Genomic DNA, 19,912 nt, shown 5'->3' on the forward strand with positions numbered 1-19,912 from the left:
TTCACACAAAGAGTGGTGGGAGTATGGAATGAGCTGCCAGATGAGGTGGTAAATGCAGGTTCTTTTTTAACATTTAAGAATAAATTGGACAGATACATGGATGGGAGGTGTATGGAGGGATATGGTCCGTGCGCAGGTCAGTGGGACTAAGCAGAAAATGGTTTGGCATAGCCAAGAAGAGCCAAAAGGTCTGTTTCTGTGCTGTAGTTTCTATGGTTCAGATAGCATCTATGGAAAAAAAGCACAGTCGACGTTTCAGGCCGACACCCTTTGGCAGGACTGGAGAAAGAAAAACTGAGGAGTAGATTTAAAAGATGGAGGGAGGGGAGACAGAAACACTGGGCGGGGGGGGGTGAAGTAAAGAGCTGGGAAGTTGATTGGTTAAAAAGTCAGAAGGCCATGGAAGAAAGAGAAAGGGGTGAGGAGCACCAGATGGAGGCGATGGGTGGGCAAGGAGGTGAGGTGAGGGAGGGAAAAGGGAATGGGAAATGGTGACAGGGAGTGGGGAGGGGTGCGGTGGGAGGCATTACTGGAGTTTGAGAAATCAATGTTCATGCCATCAGGTTGGAGGCTACCCAAACGAAATATAAGGTGTTGTTTCTCCAAACTAAGTTTGGCCTCATCGCAACAGTGGAGGAGGCCATGGATGGACATACCGGAATGGGAATGGGAAGTGGAATTAAAATGGGTGGCCTCTGGGAGATCCTGCTTTTTGTGATAGACTCGGCAAAACAGTCTCTCAATCTACCTTGGGTCTCACCGTAGTACAGGAGGCCACACTGGGAGCACTAGACACAGTATATGACCCCAACAGACTCACAGGTGAAGTGTCGCCTCACCTGGAGGGACTGCTTAGGGCCCTGAATGGTGGGTGAGGGAGGAGGTGTAGGGGCAGGTGTAGTACTGTTCGGCTTGCAAGGATAAGTACCAGGAGGGAGATCAGTGGGGAGGGACGAATGGACAAGGGAGTCGCGTAGAGAACGATCCCTGCGGAAAGCAGAAAGTGGGGGGGGGTAGGAAAAGACGTGTTTGGTGGTAGGATCCCATTGGAGGTGGCAGAAGTTTCGGAGAATTATGTGCTGGATGTGGAGGCTGGTGGGGTGGTAGGTGAGGACAAGAGGAACCCTATCCCTGGTAGGGTGGCAGGAGGTTAGGGTAAGAACAGACGTGCATGAAATGGAGGAGATGCAGTTGAGGGCAGTGTTGATGGTGGAGGAAGGGAGCCCCTTTCTTTGAAAAAGGGGGACATCTCCTTCATATAATAATAATATAGCTTAGAGGGAATCTTAAAACTTCTAATGTATAAGTGCATGCCTTCATGGCTTAAAACAGTTGTTGAAAAGGTGGGAAAGATCAGCAAACAGAATTTCTAAACAGGCACAGAATAGAAGAGTCACAGAAAGGTACAGCATAGAAACAGGCTCTTTGGCTCATCTAGTCCATGCCAAACCATTTAAGTTGCCTACTCCCATTGACCTGCATCAGAACCATGGCCTTCCATACCCCTACCATCCAGGTAGCTATCCAAACTTCTTCTAACCATTGAAATCGAGCTCACTTGAACCACTTGAGCTGGCAGCTCATTCCACACTCTCTCTAAGTGAAGATGTTTCGCCTCCTATTCCCCTTAAAGTTTTCACCTTTCACCCTTAACCCATGACCTCGGGTTGTAGTCGCACCCAACCTCAATGGAAAAAGCCTGCTTGAATTCACGGACAGATCAGCCATGATCTCATTGAATGGCAGGGCAGGCTCGATTTGCCGGATGGCCTACTCCTGCTCCTATTTCTTATTTTCTTATTTTCTTATCCTATCCATACCCCTCATAATTTTGTGTAATGCCCTGGTTAAGAACATCTTTTATTGTATTTCTGTGCTATGCTTGAAGTATTTTATTTTAGCAGCTTTTCTGCTCATGCTTCATAGACTAGTGTTTTGGCTTCGGCTGAAATAAGGAACCATTTACTCAACCCAGGAATGTTGTGTCAGCCGACCAGGTTTGTCATGCTAGTGTGTTGTAACATTCTGTCCAGTTATGCCATGGAACATTCAAGAGAGCTGGGTGAGATCAGATTTCTGACAGACAGTAGCCTGTTTTTGGGGTCTTTGTTGGCAGGAGGTGCAGAACAGTGCACAAGGAAAGATGCTCACAGAATGCGGCTCGAAGGAGAGACCCCGTTGTAAGGAGTGCTTTGAGCAGATGAATGGGTCCAAGGAGGAGGTCCCAATACCCTTGAGTTAACCAGATTCCTTCGAGATGGTCTTCAAGGGAAGTTTGAACTGTGGCTGGTGTCTTTCACCTAGAATGCGGGTTCAGTGCGTGAGTAATCAAAGCAAAGCACCCGACTACTCCAGAAATGAGCTCCAACGCTCTGTCCGCCAGAGAAAGCTAGATCTCCCAGTGGCCACACATTTTAATTCCACGTCCCATTCCCATTCTGATATGTCTATCCACGGCCTCCTCTACTGTCAAGATGAAGCCACACTCAGGTTGGAGGAACAACACCTTATATTCCGTCTGGGTAGCCTCCAACCTGACGGCATGAATATTGACTTCTCTAACTTCCATTAATGCCCCTCCTCCCCTTCACACCCCATCCCTTACTTGTTTATTTAATATATTTTTTATATATTTTTTATTTTTTCCTCCTTTTTCTCTTTTTTCTCCCTCTGTCCCTCTCACTATAACTCCACCCTCTGGGCTCCCCTCCCCCCTTCTCTCTCTCCCCAGGCTTCCCGACCCATGATCTTCTCCCTTCTCCAGCCTGGTATCCCTTTTGCCAATCAACTTTCCAGCTCTTAGATCCATCCCTCCCCGCCTGTCTTCTCCTTTCATTTCAGATCTCCCCCTCCCCCCTCCCACTTTCAAATCTCTTACTAGCCCTTCTTTCAGTTAGTCCTGACGAAGGGTCTTGGCCCGAAATTTCGACTGTACCTCTTCCTAGAGATGCTACCTGGCCTGCTGCGTTCACCAGCAATTTTTGTGTCTGGTGCTTGAATTTCCAGCATCTGCAGATTTCCTCGCGTCCAACACTTATGTGCACTTTTAGTTAGATTTAACTGTATTGTGCCCTTTTTTCCCAATTAACTGTTAAAGTTGAAATATCTGTAAAGATACTTCCACTTTAATATTATGATGGTGTAAGGTCTGCTATTTCTTATCTAACGATAACTTTGCATGGGGCAGCTTTTACACAGCATTGACCATAATTTCTGTTCCCTTATCGGAACATTCCAACTTTCCTGTTTGGTTGAACCTGAATCATACCGACCCTTGACGTGTGTTGTTTATTGCGGGTGGCCTTCTCACCATTACCCATGCAATGCTGAGTCACATAGCTGTTAGCTAATGAGCCAAATTAGTTACGAGTCACGGTGAGAGGTTTTTTTGCCTCTATCAAATCTCTCAATCTTCTACGTTCCAAGGAATAAAGTCCTAACTTATTCAATCTTTCCTTAGAACTCAGGTCCTCCAGACCTGGCAACATCCCTGTAAATTTTCTCTGTACTCTTTCAACCTTATTTACATCTTTCAGTTCAAAGTAAATTTATTATTAAAGTACATAATATGTATGTCATCATATACTACCCTGAGTTTCACTTTCATGTGGTCATTCACAGTAAATACAAAGAAACACAATAGAATCAATTTAAAAAACTGCACACAACTAAAGACGGACTACTCCAATTTCTCCAACTTTTCTTTATTTATATTAACAAAACATATAATATAAATTCATAACACAATGAAGTGCATGTTGTATTGTGAACTCTGGCACCTAATTCAAGAAGAATAAGACAGCTAAGAGCAATTGTTAGTTGTTTTAATGGGTTATGAGGAAGGGTCACTGACCTGAAATATTGACTAGTTTCTCTTTCCACAGATGCAACTTGACTGGCTGAGTTCTTCCAAAATTTCTGTCTTTGTTTCCAATTCCAGCATCTGCAGTTTCATTTGTTTTCCAAGAGCCAAAGTTATTAATAAGGGAAAATTGGTTATGCCACATTATTCAATTGATTACGCTAAGCAGGCTTTTAAAGCAGCGAGTGGGTTACAGCCTGCCTTGTATGTTGACAACAAATATCACCAAGACCCTCAAAATAAATATCCAAGTTGCAGAAAAGAATACTAAACCACTATAGAAAGTACAAAACCAAATCCTTCAGAAAAGAGTGAAATTTAGCAGATAGACAGAAAACCAAAAGGTGTGATGTTTTAAATCATAGAGCTGTTTTATAATTGATTATTATTACATGTACCAAAATAGCTTTGTTTTGCATGCCATTCACACAGATCACTCCCAGCCTCAGGACAGTACAAAGGGAAAATAGCAGTTGTGGAATACAGTACAAGAGTTGTAGAGAAAGTGCAGTGTGCCTGGACTAATAAATCACAAGGACCATGAGAATGTAGATTGAAAGATCAAGAGCTGATTTCTTTCTTAGGAGGAAAGTTTAAGTATATACTAGCCCACAAGTTAATGAAACAATTAATTCCAGAGGAGCACACACAAAATGCTGGAGGAACTCATGAAGTTAGGCAGCATCTATTGTCAGAAACAAACTTGGTGCTATTTGACATCAATGTACAAGGCAGACTGCAACACACTATCATTGTTTTCAAAACCTGTTGAGAGTAATGAATCAGTTCTCAGCCCAAAATGTCAATTGTTTATTCTCCTCCGTAGATGCTGCTGAATTTGCCGAGTCCCTTCAGTATTTTGTGTGTATTGCTATTGTTACACATGATTTGTTTATGAAAGGAGAGTTTAGAATGACAGGCCAACAAGGCAAACAAATAGAGAGAAGGAAGAGAGAATAGAGAAATCATTGAGCATTGATACAGTGGCGGAGTTCGTTAAGCTGCTACCTCACTGCGCCAGAGGCCTGGGTTCAATCCTTGGGTGCAGTCTGTGTGGAGTCTGCATGTTCTACCTACATGACTGTGTGGCTTTATTCAAGGGTACTCCACTTTCTTGACCAGCTTGGTGCGTTAATCGGCCACTATAGATTACCCCTGAGTTAAGTGGTAGAATCTGGGGTAGACTGATGAGAATGTGGGGAAAATAAAATGGGATTAGTGCAGGATTAGTGTAAATGAGTCAGCATGGACTCAATGGTCCGAAGTTCCTGTTTCTATGCTGTATCTACATACCACCAAAAGCTGACGTTAATCCAGCACTCGAGATATTGATTGCTGCCATCAACAAAGAAGAAACAATCCAACCTGATGCATTTTAAATAATATTTGAGGACTTCAAACAGGCTTGTCTGAAGAAATCCCTGCCCAATTATCATTAGCATTTAATCCGCAGCACACTAAACCTCTGATATACTACGGTAAGTGTACCGTATAGCCTACAGTATAATAATAAGTATAAGAAGATGGAACGTTAAATTTCAATAGGAGATGGTATCATAAAGGTCAGGCTATCTACTTGGAATGTAAAGAGAATACAAAGATTGGCTGTGTAATTAGCTCAGTTGGATCAAATGAGATATGGGTAAGGAAGACAAGTGATAGCACAAAGATGTGTATATATCTAGGACAGATGCACAGAGCAGTCTTCATTATACGGAGGCGATCTGCTGCCTAGAACTCTTAGCAAGTTGGAGGCGCACATCTTCTTAACTCAGAGGTCAACTTTTCATGACTTTTATATGGAAATCTGTATTAAAACAAACAAGTTATTGATAGACATTACCCGGAGAGGCAGAGAAGACCCCCCACCACCAAGACTTGAGTTATAAATGGGTCTTAGACCAAAAGTAAAAACCAGTCTTGTTATAATTTAATATTATGTTACTTTGTTATAATTTGATATTATTAAGTTACTAAGTAAACAAATGGTAGACATTTGTATGTTAAGGGTAAACATATTTGTTTAGCATAGTGCCCCAGTAAAAAAAAGCAGTGGATGAACTATTAAAATAAAAGGGGAGGAGTGTGCCATATAGCCTGCAGTATAATAAGGGACTACTTTATGTTATAGTAACACGTCATTGAATACGCTATTAGGCGCATATTGATCTGTACGTGTGTGTTTTAGTTCTGATTCTGCCAGTAAAGAAACATGAAACTTAGCTCCCGTCTCCAGCGTTTTTATTAATAGCATTGTTGTGTAGCCAGGCCACATACACAACAAACTGACGATGAGGATTATGAACCTACATCAAGGGGAGGTGGGGTGGCGTTGCTGGTTAAAAAAGAGATTAACGCAATAGAAAGGAAGGACATAAGCCGGGAAGATGTGGAATCGATATGGGTAGAGCTGCGTAACACTAAGGGGCAGAAGACGCTGGTGGGAGTTGTGTACAGGCCACCTAACAGTAGTAGTGAGGTCGGAGATGGTATTAAACAGGAAATTAGAAATGTGTGCAATAAAGGAACAGCAGTTATAATGGGTGACTTCAATCTACATGTAGACTGGGTGAACCAAATTGGTAAAGGTGCTGAGGAAGAGGATTTCTTGGAATGTATGCGGGATGGTTTTTTGAACCAACATGTCGAGGAACCGACTAGAGAGCAGGCTATTCTGGACTGGGTTTTGAGCAATGAGGAAGGGTTAATTAGCGATCTTGTCGTGAGAGGCCCCTTGGGTAAGAGTGACCATAATATGGTGGAATTCTTCATTAACATGGAGAGTGACGTAGTTAATTCAGAAACAAAGGTTCTGAACTTAAAGAGGGGTAACTTTGAAGGTATGAGACATGAATTAGCTAAGATAGACTGGCAAATGACACTTCAAGGATTGACGGTGGATATGCAATGGCAGGCATTTAAAGGTTGCATGGATGAACTACAACAATTGTTCATCCCAGTTTGGCAAAAGAATAAATCAAGGAAGGTAGTGCACCCGTGGCTGACAAGAGAAATTAGGGATAGTATCAATTCCAAAGAAGTAGCATACAAATTAGCCAGAGAAAGTGGCTCACCTGAGGACTGGGAGAAATTCAGAGTTCAGCAGAGGAGGACAAAGGGCTTAATTAGGAAGGGGAAAAAAGATTATGAGAGAAAACTGGCAGAGAACATAAAAACGGACTGTAAAAGCTTTTATAGATATGTAAAAAGGAAAAGACTGATAAAGACAAATGTAGGTCCCCTGCAAACAGAAACAGGTGAATTGATTATGGGGAGCAAGGACATGGCAGACCAATTGAATAATTACTTTGGTTCTGTCTTCACTAAGGAGGACATAAATAATCTTCCAGAAATAGTAAGGGACAGAGGGTCCAGTGAGATGGAGGAACTGAGCGAAATACATGTTAGTAGGGAAGTGGTGTTAGGTAAATTGAAGGGATTGAAGGCAGATAAATCCCCAGGGCCAGATGGTCTGCATCCCAGAGTGCTTAAGGAAGTGGCCCAAGAAATAGTGGATGCATTAGTGATAATTTTTCAAAACTCGTTAGATTCTGGACTAGTTCCTGAGGATTGGAGGGTGGCTAATGTAACCCCACTTTTTAAAAAAGAAGGGAGAGAGAAACCGGGGAATTATAGGCCGGTTAGCCTAACGTCGGTGGTGGGGAAACTGCTGGAGTCAGTTATCAAGGATGTGATAACAGCACATTTGGAAAGCGGTGAAATGATCGGACAAAGTCAGCATGGATTTGTGAAAGGAAAATCATGTCTGACGAATCTCATAGAATTTTTTGAGGATGTAACTAGTAGAGTGGATAGGGGAGAACCAGTGGATGTGGTATATTTGGATTTTCAAAAGGCTTTTGACAAGGTCCCACATAGGAGATTAGTGTGCAAACTTAAAGCACACGGTATTGGGGGTAAGGTATTGGTGTGGGTGGAGAATTGGTTAGCAGACAGGAAGCAAAGAGTGGGAATAAACGGGACCTTTTCAGAATGGCAGGCGGTGACTAGTGGGGTACCGCAAGGCTCAGTGCTGGGACCCCAGTTGTTTACAATATATATTAATGACTTGGATGAGGGAATTAAATGCAGCATCTCCAAGTTTGCGGATGACACGAAGCTGGGTGGCAGTGTTAGCAGTGAGGAGGATGCTAAGAGGATGCAGGGTGACTTGGATAGGTTGGGTGAGTGGGCAAACTCATGGCAGATGCAATTTAATGTGGATAAATGTGAAGTTATCCACTTTGGTGGCAAAAATAGGAAAACAGATTATTATCTGAATGGTGGCCGATTAGGAAAAGGGGAGGTGCAACGAGACCTGGGTGTCATTATACACCAGTCATTGAAAGTGGGCATGCAGGTACAGCAGGCGGTGAAAAAGGCGAACGGTATGCTGGCATTTATAGCGAGAGGATTCGAGTACAGGAGCAGGGAGGTACTACTGCAGTTGTACAAGGCCTTGGTGAGACCACACCTGGAGTATTGTGTGCAGTTTTGGTCCCCTAATCTGAGGAAAGACATCTTTGCCATAGAGGGAGTACAAAGAAGGTTCACCAGATTGATTCCTGGGATGGCAGGTCTTTCATATGAAGAAAGACTGGATGAACTGGGCTTGTACTCGTTGGAATTTAGAAGATTGAGGGGGGATCTGATTGAAACGTATAAGATCCTAAAGGGATTGGACAGGCTAGATGCAGGAAGATTGTTCCCGATGTTGGGGAGGTCTAGAACGAGGGGTCACAGTTTGAGGATAGAGGGGAAGCCTTTTAGGACCGAGGTTAGGAAAAACTTCTTCACACAGAGAGTGGTGAATCTGTGGAATTCTCTGCCACAGCAAACTGTTGAGGCCAGTTCATTAGCTATGTTTAAAAGGAAGTTAGATATGGCCCTTGTGGCTACAGGGGTCAGGGGGTATGGAGGGAAGGCTGGGTTCTGAGTTGGATGATCAGCCATGATCATAATAAATGGCGGTGCAGGCTCGAAGGGCCGAATGGCCTACTCCTGCACCTATTTTCTATGTTTCTATGTTTCTATGTTATCAGAATGCCGTGTTTTAGTTGATAACGACACTCAGAGGAGAAGAGAGAAAATCTAGACGCATCTAGACGGAGTTCGCTCGTTGTGCTAGCAAAAAGGACATGTCAGTTAAGGAAAACAAGGGGAGAATGGGGCTAAATTAACATAAAAATGATGGCGATGATTGGAACCATTACAGCATTTGATAGTGGCATTGAAGACTGGGCAACTTACATTGAAAGAGTGGAGTTATAGTGTGACGCTAATAGTGTTAATGATGAAAAATAGCCAGTGTCTTACTCAGTATTATGGGAGCAAAAAGGTGCGGGCTGCTACGAAGCTTGTTAACCCCTGAAAAGCCAGCAGACAAAACGTTCAAGCAAATGGTAGACACAGTCCAACAGCACTTAAACCCCAAACCACTGGTCACTGCTGAAAGATTTAAATTTCACAAACGGAATCAGAGCAAAAATCAAAGCATTTCTGAATATTGTGCTGAACTGCGCAAATTATCAGAATATTGTCAATTTGGAGCTAGTCTAGCATTGAAGGACAGGTTAGTGTGTGGCATGCACTGTGAAACCACACAGAAGAAGCTCCTGGGTGAAAAAGACCTTACATTAGAGAAGGCGCTGAACATTGCAAATATCATTGGAAATAGCAGCACAGGGTGCTTCAGAGATACAACAAAAATCTCTGGAATATGCTATGAATAAAATGTCACTGAGCAGGTATGAAGGAAAGAAATGTTACCGTTGTGGGAACATGTTACATGACCCTGACGACTGTTGGTTTAAAGACAAAGAATGCAGAAACTGTGGCGAACAGGGCCACATTGGCAGAGTATGCAAAGCTAGCAAACAGCAGAAAAAGGACAAAATGCAGAGAAACAAGAAACCCCAGAAAGGAAAACATAACAATGTACACAAAATGGAAGAAAGCAGTTCTAATGAAAATGACTCAGACGAAAGTGAATTGTCTTGTCTGCAACTTCACAGCGTGAAAGAGACAGATGATTGAAGAGTAATAAGGATCACTCCACAAGTGGCAGGCGTGAGACTGAAAATGGAGTTGGATACATACTCAGCTTTAACAGTGATCTCTGTACACGACTACAAACGACTGTTTTCTCACATACCCCTGAAATGAACTAAACTACTGCTAAAGACTTACACAGGACAGAAAGAGCGTCCCAAGGGTAAAATTAAAAAGACAGTGACCTACAGAGACAAAACACAGCAGCTGAACCGCTATGTACTGAAAAATGGAGGACCACCGTTGCTGGGATGTGAATGGCTCAGGAAAATCCAGTTGGATTGGCACACCATCAAGGCACTAGATGTGTCAACAAAGAAGGGCAGCTCGGCAGGGAAGATATCCGCAGCTCTCCTCTCACCCATTGTCAACTATTACAATAACGAGGAGGAGCTAGACAACGTCGACAATGAGGATGAACACAGTATCCGTGGCCACGACTCGGATGAAGATATAGAGGATGCAAGGGAGACAGATATTGCCAATAAACAGGATGATGAAGACTACCTGGAAGTAAAAGAGCAGATGTACCAGGAGAAATTGACATCTCTCAAAAGTTACAGGAAGGCACTTTCCAGGAGTATCCAAAAAGGATGAAGAAACTAGATCGACAATACAAGGAAGGAATACGAAATGCAGAGCTTTTTCTGCAACTGGAGACAGGACAAGTGGAAAGGAATTATATTAAAGAGAAGAAAGCAACAGTGAAGGAATTTGAAAATAAAAAGATTTAGTTATAAGGAAAAGATGATTGAGAATGAGAGGCTAACAATGGAACTCACGGGAGATTCTATGGAGGTAAGGCCAATAATGACTAGGAAACTAAGGAGGAGACCTAATGACCCTGTTCCAATTACAGACAAAAGATGAAAACCTGCACCTGCGCAGTTAAATTACTTGTTAACAGAGGAACAGATAATGGAAGATCTGCGAACTCTCAATAAGCTTAAATCTCCGAAACGACCAGCATCTCCGTCTTCTCCTGAGCATCTTCCTAGCACTCCTGCTGCATCACCAGCACAAAGATTTGAAGCACGAATAGAAGATGGAAAGTTATATTATGATAAGAGATGGTATCATAAAGGTCAGGCTATCTATTTGGAATCTAAGGAGAATACAAAGATTGGCTGTGTAATTAGCTCAATTGGATCAAGTGAGATATGGTTAAGGAGGACAAGTGATAGCACAAAGATGCGTATATATCTAGGACAGCTGCACAGAGGAGTCTTCATTATACGGAGGCGATCTGCTGCCTAGAACTCTTAGCAAGTTGGAGGCGCACATCTTCTTAACCCCCTATGCTCAGAGGTCAACTTGTCAAGACTTTTATATGGAAATCTGTATTAAAACAAACAAGTTTATTGACAGACGTTACCTGGAGAGGCCAAGAAGGACCCCCCCCCCCCGCAGAGACTAGACCCATAAGTTATAAATGGGTCTTAGAACAAAGGTAAAAAAAAAGGCTTGTTATAATTTGATATTATTACATTACTTTGTTATAATTTGATATTATTAAGTTACTAAGTAAACAAATGGTAGGTATTTGTATGTTAAGGGTAAACATATTTGTTTAGCATAGTGCCCCAGTAAAAAAAAACAGATGATACACTACTAAAATAAAAAGGGAGGAGTGTACCGTATTGCCTACAGTATAATAAGGGACTACTTTATGTTTTAGTAACACGTCATTGAATGTGCTATTAGGCGCACATTGAGCATACACTATTAGGTGCGTATTGATCTGTATGTGTGTGTTAAGGCTCGGATTCTGCCAGTAAAGAACCATGAAACTTAGCTCCCATCTCCAGCGTTTCTATTCATAGCATTGTTGTGTAGCCAGGCCACATACACAACAGTAAGGAATGCCTACCATTCCATGTCCAGACCACATTTAGGGAAATCTGATCACTTGGCTGTCCTACCAGTATCCAGGCAAAGGCTAGAGAGCAAAGCTCCAGAGGTAAGGACAACAAAGAGGTGGTCGTGGGAGGCAGAGGAACGGCTACGGGATTGCTTCAGGACAGTAAACTGGGTCAAGTTCAAAGACTCATCAGAGGATCTGAATGAATACACCACGGTTGTCAAGGACTTTATAAAAACAGTTGTGTAGATGAGTGTGCCCCCACAACATCATTCAGAGTCGCCCTCAATCAGAAGCCGAAGATGAACCATGAGATCTGCATTCTGCTGAGGGCCAGGTCAGTGGCATTCAGGTCTGGAGACCAAGAAAGGTACAAGAGGTTCAGGTACAATCTCCACAAAGCCTTCTCACATGTGAAGTAGCAATTCTGGACTGAACTTGAATCACTGAAGGATGCTCCACAGCTGTGGCAGGGCTTGAATGCTATCATCTCCTACATAGTGAAACCAAATGACAGGTGACAACAACGCTTCACGTCCAGGTGAGCCTTTTATACTGGCTTTGACCATCAAAACATAGACGAATCATCACAAACTCCCACACCCCCCAATGACACTGTGATTTCAGTCTCTGAGGCTGATACGTAAGCAGCTTTCAGGAGGGTGAACCCAGGGAAAGCAACCAGCCCAGATGGGGTACCAGGCCGAGTACCAAAGACCTGTGCTAATTGTGAGAGCAATTTTTGGGTTTAGGACATATACATTTAACAATTGACCTTGACTACCAGTCTTTACGTCTGCAAATGTATTGTGGATTTAATTTGGAGTGCAGCTCTGACTGAAGCGTCTCCATATGGTACCTTGTTTTGTCAAATAAAGAAACTGGTTTGTATCTACCAGTAATTTTCTCCAGTGACTTCATTCACGCAACAATATTTGGTGTCAAGTGGGATACCTTCGTGCGACCCGTCCTGTGGCCAGCAGTCTTAGCAGTCTATGTGGGTGAGTATTTTTAGAAATTAACACTCATCCTTGGATCTTTTCCAGTCGGTGCTACCCGGGAACACGAGGTATCGTGAACACAGAGAGCTGAACTGGTAGTAGTGTGTGCGCGTGCGTGTGTGTTTATGTAAGAGACAAAACGTTGTGCGTAAATTTGGTGTGAAGGGTGGTTACCGACGGTTTGGGATGCCAGAGTGGAGGCCGGTATACTCGCTCAGGAACTGCATTTTAGCATACACGTTCTGCGAGCGTGACGCAAAGGAATACAGCAGGCATCATGAGTTCGGGCACTCAAAAGTGGCAGATAGGTGAGTGCATACTCTGCGGTTTTAAGTACGTGCTGTTTAACTGGTACCCAACATTTTTATTTTGCGTAGTAAGGGAATTAGTGTGGAGATAGTCTAGGAAGAGGTTTTACCCAGATATATCTGTCAGGATGGCACCTATTGAGGCCAGGCAATGTCAGGTCGAGAACCCTGATGATCTGACCCAGCCCAGACTCTGATTATGACCCTTCTTCCCAGGGGGCGGAGAGACAGAGCATTTTGTCAAGAGTTGCCTTCACTTAAAGGTGCATGTGGCAATTCGGACTTCAGATGCAAGCTCGAGGAAATGGTTGAAATTCACCAGATGCACCCTGAAGATATACACGTGCTGGTAAAAGCGAAGTGCCCGAGGAATATCTGGGGCAGGATGGTACATGGGCAACAACCAGGAACGCCAGCAATGAAGAAAGATATCGCTCCTTTAAAGGGGAAGTGAGGCAGCGGCTGGGGGGAGGTGAGAGTAACTAGGGAACGATAATGTCAGTGATTCAAAGAGCTGATGAGATGGCCATGGATTATGCAGAATGTAAATATCGGGTGTATCAGGAATATTCAGAGACGGATGATCCAGTCTTCCTGAAAATTATGAAGGAAAGCCTAAACTCAGCCCACCAGGAAGTTTTAGATTGAGGACTAGCGGTGGGGTCGACCTACTCTGCGACAGTTTCGTGGGCCAGTGAGATAGACCAAAGAAAGTGCAAGAGAAATCGTAAAGCGGCTATAGTGGATGCAGCTGCTGGGATGTCCCAGAGAGTTTGTTTTGTTTGCCGGCGACCAGGGCACGAAGCAAGGAATTGCTGGAGTAGATGTGGGAGGGTAGAGAAGTTGATATGCTACAGCTGTGGCCTATCGGGACATGGTTGGAGGCAGTGTCCAAAAAAGAGGAAAGAAAACCAGGTGAAAGTCATGACAGACACACAATCTCTCACCCCATCAGTGCCCAGTCTGACCAATCAAACTGCTGGTCAGATCATAGAGCTGGTGAAGACACTTGTGTCTGTGTGCAGACTTGGCGAGGCAGCCAGCAGAAACACCGGACTCAAGCTAAACCGTATGTTTCACCTCTTGTTGTTCCCTCAGACAGAACGGGGGATCAAGAAGATACCGACATAAACCCGTGAATAGCATGTGAAGTGTAATGGTAATGGTACTCTGTGATGAAGGCTGGTTGCTGAAGGTAGATGATTAGTTGAACAGCATAGAACAGAAAAGATATTGGGGAAATAGATGGAGAGGGATTTAAGTTAAAGCAGAGACAGCAAGTTCCACAACATAGATGGCATGGCAGACTGAGAAAGATTGCACATGGCATCTGAAGGCATTCATCCCCAGTCTGAATGGGGAGTAAATACAAATGAGCTGGATCCTTTCAGCAGCCGGGCCAGTGACTGACTGGACAGTTCGGGAGGGGGTGCCACCAGGGAAAGATCCTTGCAGTCATTCAAATAGAGACCACCCCAACCCCTTCCTCTACATCGATGAGAGGGCCTGTGAGCCAAATGCACTTACCTTGCTGGTGCCCTTGGAAACAGAGAGTTTTAGCTGCCAGAGAATGAAGGGATGAAGACGGGGAATGTGATTAAGCTGCAATTGGCCAGCAGGGGAAGACACAACAGGTGTACAAACGAAGCTTCATTTCTAAAGACTGTTGTCCAAATTTCTGGAATAACCTCTCTGCTTAGCATTTTGTAGGTAGCCATATCCTGCCCCCTTTGTGGAAGACTCAAGAAAATCTGCAGACGGTGGAAATCTTGAGCAACACACAAAATGAATACTGCCTGAGTTGCTCCAGCATTTTGAGTGTGGTGCTCAAGATTCACAACATCTGCAGAATCTCTGGCATCTATGTTATGCTACACCTCTGTGAAGTCCCTTTGAGGTTATTTCTACTCTGAAGAAATTTAAATCCTCTCTTACAAGCTGCCTGACCTGCTGAGTTCCTCCAGGATTTTGTGTGCGTTGCCCATATCTGGGAGGTTTCCTGGATCGCATTGGTCCCATTACCCACGTCAGATCACAGAAAACTAGAATAGTTTTAATTATTTTTCACAACACTACTTTTCAACTTTTAGTATCAAAACACCATATACATCCTGAATTCTGACCAAAACTCAATCAGTTTGAGTACCTACTTCATCCCAAAGGTACAACAGTTTAATTGCTATTAACTCTAAATTGCCATAAGAGAAACCATGAAGACTTGTTAAAAAGAAATAGAATCTTTGTGTCAGAATCCAGTTTCATTCCCTAAGAACTCATTTTAACAAAGAAACAACTCATCTTTACCCAGGTGACATAATTATAATCTTCTAGCATACCTTCCCTAGGTTGTAGCCTTGATAGCTAGTTTAAGCCTACCAGTTTCAAACAGAAATACTTCTTATTTCAGCTATGAAGCTGTCATTCAATATTGCATTACTTTGGTTTCCCAAAGTTCAACATGATTACAGAATCTGGCAACTTGTGGAAAAACCGTTATTCAATTCCAAGGCACAAGTGACACATTGCTCTTCAAAAGGGTCTAAATTAGAATGAGACAATCTCTGCTTTTTTACAGAAAGAGAAGCCACACTGACTTACAGTCATTATTAGAAGTAGTAAACTATGTTTAGTTCATACTTCCTCTTTCATTAACATTTCTATTCATTCCACACTTGTCCAAATAATTTTGAAGTGGCTCCATCTAACTATCCCTCTCTAATGCTATGGTAAAGGAGATAGAATTGTGATCACTATCTCCAAAATGCTCTCCCACTGAGAGATCTGACACCTGACCAGGTTCATTTCCCAATACCAGATCAAGTACATCCTCTCCTCTTGTAGGCTTATCTACATATAGTGTCAAGAAACAGAGATTATGGGAGCTAGGGCTTTACTCTTTAGAGAGAAGGAGGATGAGAGGAGACATGATAGAGGTGTACAAGATAATAAGAGGAATAGACAGAGTGGATAGCCAGCGCCTCTTCCCCAGGGCACCACTGCTCAATACAAGAGGACATGGCTTTAAGGTAAGGGGTGGGAAGTTCAAGGGGGATATCAGAGGAAGGTTTTTTACTCAGAGAGTGGTTGGTGTGTGGAATGCACTACCCGAGTCAGTGGTGGAGGCAGATACACTAGTGAAGTTTAAGAGACTACGAGACAGGTATATGGAGGAATTTAAGGTGGGGGCTTATATGGGAGGCAGGGTTTGAGGGTCGGCACAACATTGTGGGCCGAAGGGCCTGTACTGTGCTGTACTATTCTATGTTCTATGTTCTAAACCTTCCTGAACACACCTAACAAACTCCACCCCATCTAAACCCCTCACTCTAGGGAGATGCAAATTAATATTTGGGAAATTAAAATCATCCACAACAACAACCCTGTTATTATTACACCTTTGCAGTTATTGACTCCTTCCTGTTCCTAACTTCCACCCACAGAGACTCCGTAGGCAATCCCTCCATGACTTCCTGCTTTTCTGCAGCCGTGACACTATCCCTGATCAACAGTGCCATGCACCCACCTCTTTTGCCTCCCTCCCTGTCCTTTCTGAAACATCTAAAGCCTGGCACTTGAAGTAGCCATTCCTACCCCTGAGCCATCCAAGTCTCTGTAATGGCCACATCATAGCTCCAAGTGCTGATCCACGCTCTAAGCTCATCCACTTCGTTCATAATACTCCTCGCATTAAAATTGACACATCTCAAACCATCAGTCTGAGCGCATCCCTTCTCTATCACCTGCCTATCCTCCCTATCGCACTGTCTCCAAGCTTTCCCTATTTGTGAGCCAACTGCCTCTTCCTCCGTCACTTCAGTTCGGTTCCCACCCCCCAGCAATTCTAGTTTAAACTCTCCCCAATAGCCTTAGCAAACCTCCCCGCCAGGATATTAGTCCCCCTGGGATTCAAGTGCAACTCATCCTTTTTGTACAGGTCATGCCTGCCCCAAAACAGGTCCCAATGATCCAGAAATCTGAATCCCTGCCCACTGCTCCAATCCCTCAGCCACGCATTTATCCTCCACCTCACTCTATTCCTATACTCACTGTCACGTGGCACAGGCAGTAATCCCGAGATTACTCCCTTTGAGGTACTGCTTCTCAACTTCCTTCCTAATTCGCTGTAGTCTGTTTTCAGGACCTCCTCCTTTTTCCTACCTATGTTGTTGGTACCAATGTGTACCACGATCTCTGGCTGTTCTCCTTCCCACTTCAAGATATCGTGGACGCGATCAGCAACATCCTGGAACGCCTGTCTGATCCCCTAACTATAGAGTCCCCTATCACTGCTGCCATCCTCATCCTTTCCCTACCCTTCTGAGCCACAGGGCCAGACTCTGTGCCAGAGGCGCGGCCACTGTTGCTTCCTCCAGGTAGGCCGTCCCCCCCAACAGTACTCAAACGGGAATACTTATTGTTATGGGGGACAGCCACTGGGGTACTCTCTAGCATCTGACTCCTGCCCTTCCCTCCCCTGACTGTTACCCAGTTATCTGTCTCCCCAGGCCCCAGTGTGACGACCTGCCTATAGCTCCTCTCTATCACCTCCTCACTCTCCCTGATCAGACAAAGGTCATCGAGCTGCATCTCCAGTTCCCTAACGCGGTCCCAAAGGAGCTGCAGCTTGATGCACCTGGTGCAGATGTGGCTGTCTGTGAGGTTGGGAGTCTCCAGAACCTCCCACATCCGATACCGAGCACAGAAAACTGGCCTCACACACATACTTCCTGTCTGCATTCTACACAGATAACCTACATCGCCTAGACCCGTTATCGCTGAAGTCCCGTTAAGCCAAAGCCTTCCTACTCTGTTTCCCCCTGCTCCGTCGCCCACTTCTCCAAGGCCCGCTGTATAAATCTGTCTTCTTTTTAAACTCTTTTGCTGTTCTCACTGGCTGTCCTCCACATACCTGCGCAGTCGTGCCCCGATCAAACCGCTGAAGAAATAACCCTGTTTGCTAGCTTAATCTCATATTTCATCTTTTCCCTCCTAATGACTCTTTTAGTTGCTGTCTGTAGGTTTTTAAAAGCTTCGAAATCCTCTATCTTCTCACTAATTTTAGCTTTGTTGTATGCCCTCTCTTCTGCTTTTACAATGGCTTTGACTCCCCTTGTCAACCATGGCTGTACTTTTTCGTCATCTGAGTATTTCTTTGTTTTTGGAATACATCTATTCTACACCATCCTTATTTATTCTGCACCTCAAGCCATTGCTGCTCATCCCTTTCAGCATCTCTTTCCAATTTACTTTGGCCAATGTTGGCCAACTCCTCTCTCGTACCACTGTAATTTCCTTTAATCTACTGAAATACTGCTACATCCGACTTTAGTTTCTCCTTATCAAATTCCAAGTTGAACTCCATCATATTGTGATCACTGTCTCCTAAGGGTTCCTTTACCTTCAGCTCCCTAATCACCTTTGGTTCATTACGCAACACCCAATCCAGAAAAACTGATTCCCTAGTAGGCTTAACAATAAATTGCTCTAAAAAGCCATCTCATAGGCATTGAACACATTCACTCTCTATGTTAAAATCTCCCATGCTTATCATAACATTGACTTTTTGACACGCCTTTTCTATTTTCCATTGTAATCTTTAGCCCACAACCCAGCTACTGTTCAGGAGCCTGTATATAACCACCATCGGGGTCCTTTTACCCTTGCAGTTTTTTAACTCAACCCATAAGGTTTCTATATCTTCTGATCTTATGCCACATCTTTCTAATGATTTGATGCCATTCTTTACCAGCAGAGCCATGCCACCCCCTCTGCCTACCTTCCTATCCCTCTGATACAATGTTTAACCTTAGACATTTAGCTCCCAACTACAACCATCCTTCAGCCATAGTTCAGTGATGGCCACAACATCATACCCGACAATCTGTAAAAGTGCATCAAGATAATCCACCTTATTTCTTATACTCCATGCATTGAGATATAACATTTTGAGTACTGTATTTGCTGGCCTTTTTGATTCTGCATTCCTAATACACTGATACCCACTCTGCTGGCTGCAATTTTGTCCTATCCTGCCCTTCCTGACAGTCTGACTGCGCACTATCTTTGCTTATTTACCATCCGTCCTATCCTGAGTTCTTTCACTCCGGTTCCCATCCCCCTGTCAACTTAGTCTAAACCACGCACCCCCCCCCCATCAGCTCTAACAAACCTGCCCATGAGAATATTGGTCCCCCTCAGGTTCAGGTGTAACCCATCCCTTTTGTGCAGATCATACCTCCCCCAGAAGAGATCCCAGTTATCCTAGAATGTGAAGCCCTGCCCCTGCACCAGCTTCTCAGCCACGCATTTATCTGCTAAATCATCCGGTTTCTACCCTCACTGGCATGTGGCACAGGTAGCAATCCAGAAATTACTACCCTGGAGGTCCTGCTTCTCAGCTTTCTACCTAGCTCTCTAAATTCTCCCTTCAGGACCTTTTTGCAGAACCTGGGGATAAAGATACTGTCTGTGGACTCTATCAGTGCCTCTCATAATCTTATAAATCTTTATCAGATCTCTCCTCAGATTTCATCATGGCTGATCCATCTTGACCCCATTCTCCTGTCTTCTCCCCATAACGTTTCACGCCTTGACTAATCAAGAATCTATCAACTTCCACCTTCCTCTGTGTTAGAAAGACAAGGTTTCATTTTTATATTTTCTTTTCCCAGTTATCTTATAACAATGCTCTCTGTTTATCAACAGAAATAACAGTTATCTTCTATTTGCATTATCAAAATGTGTTTCCAATATGAATAGTCAACTCTTAATCTTTTGCCTGAAAACAAATCTACTCTTCTATAATCTCTTCACATCATGAAGTTCTTGT

Source organism: Mobula hypostoma, chromosome 3 (genome assembly GCF_963921235.1).
Source record: "Mobula hypostoma chromosome 3, sMobHyp1.1, whole genome shotgun sequence".
Lineage (NCBI taxonomy): Eukaryota > Metazoa > Chordata > Chondrichthyes > Myliobatiformes > Myliobatidae > Mobula > Mobula hypostoma.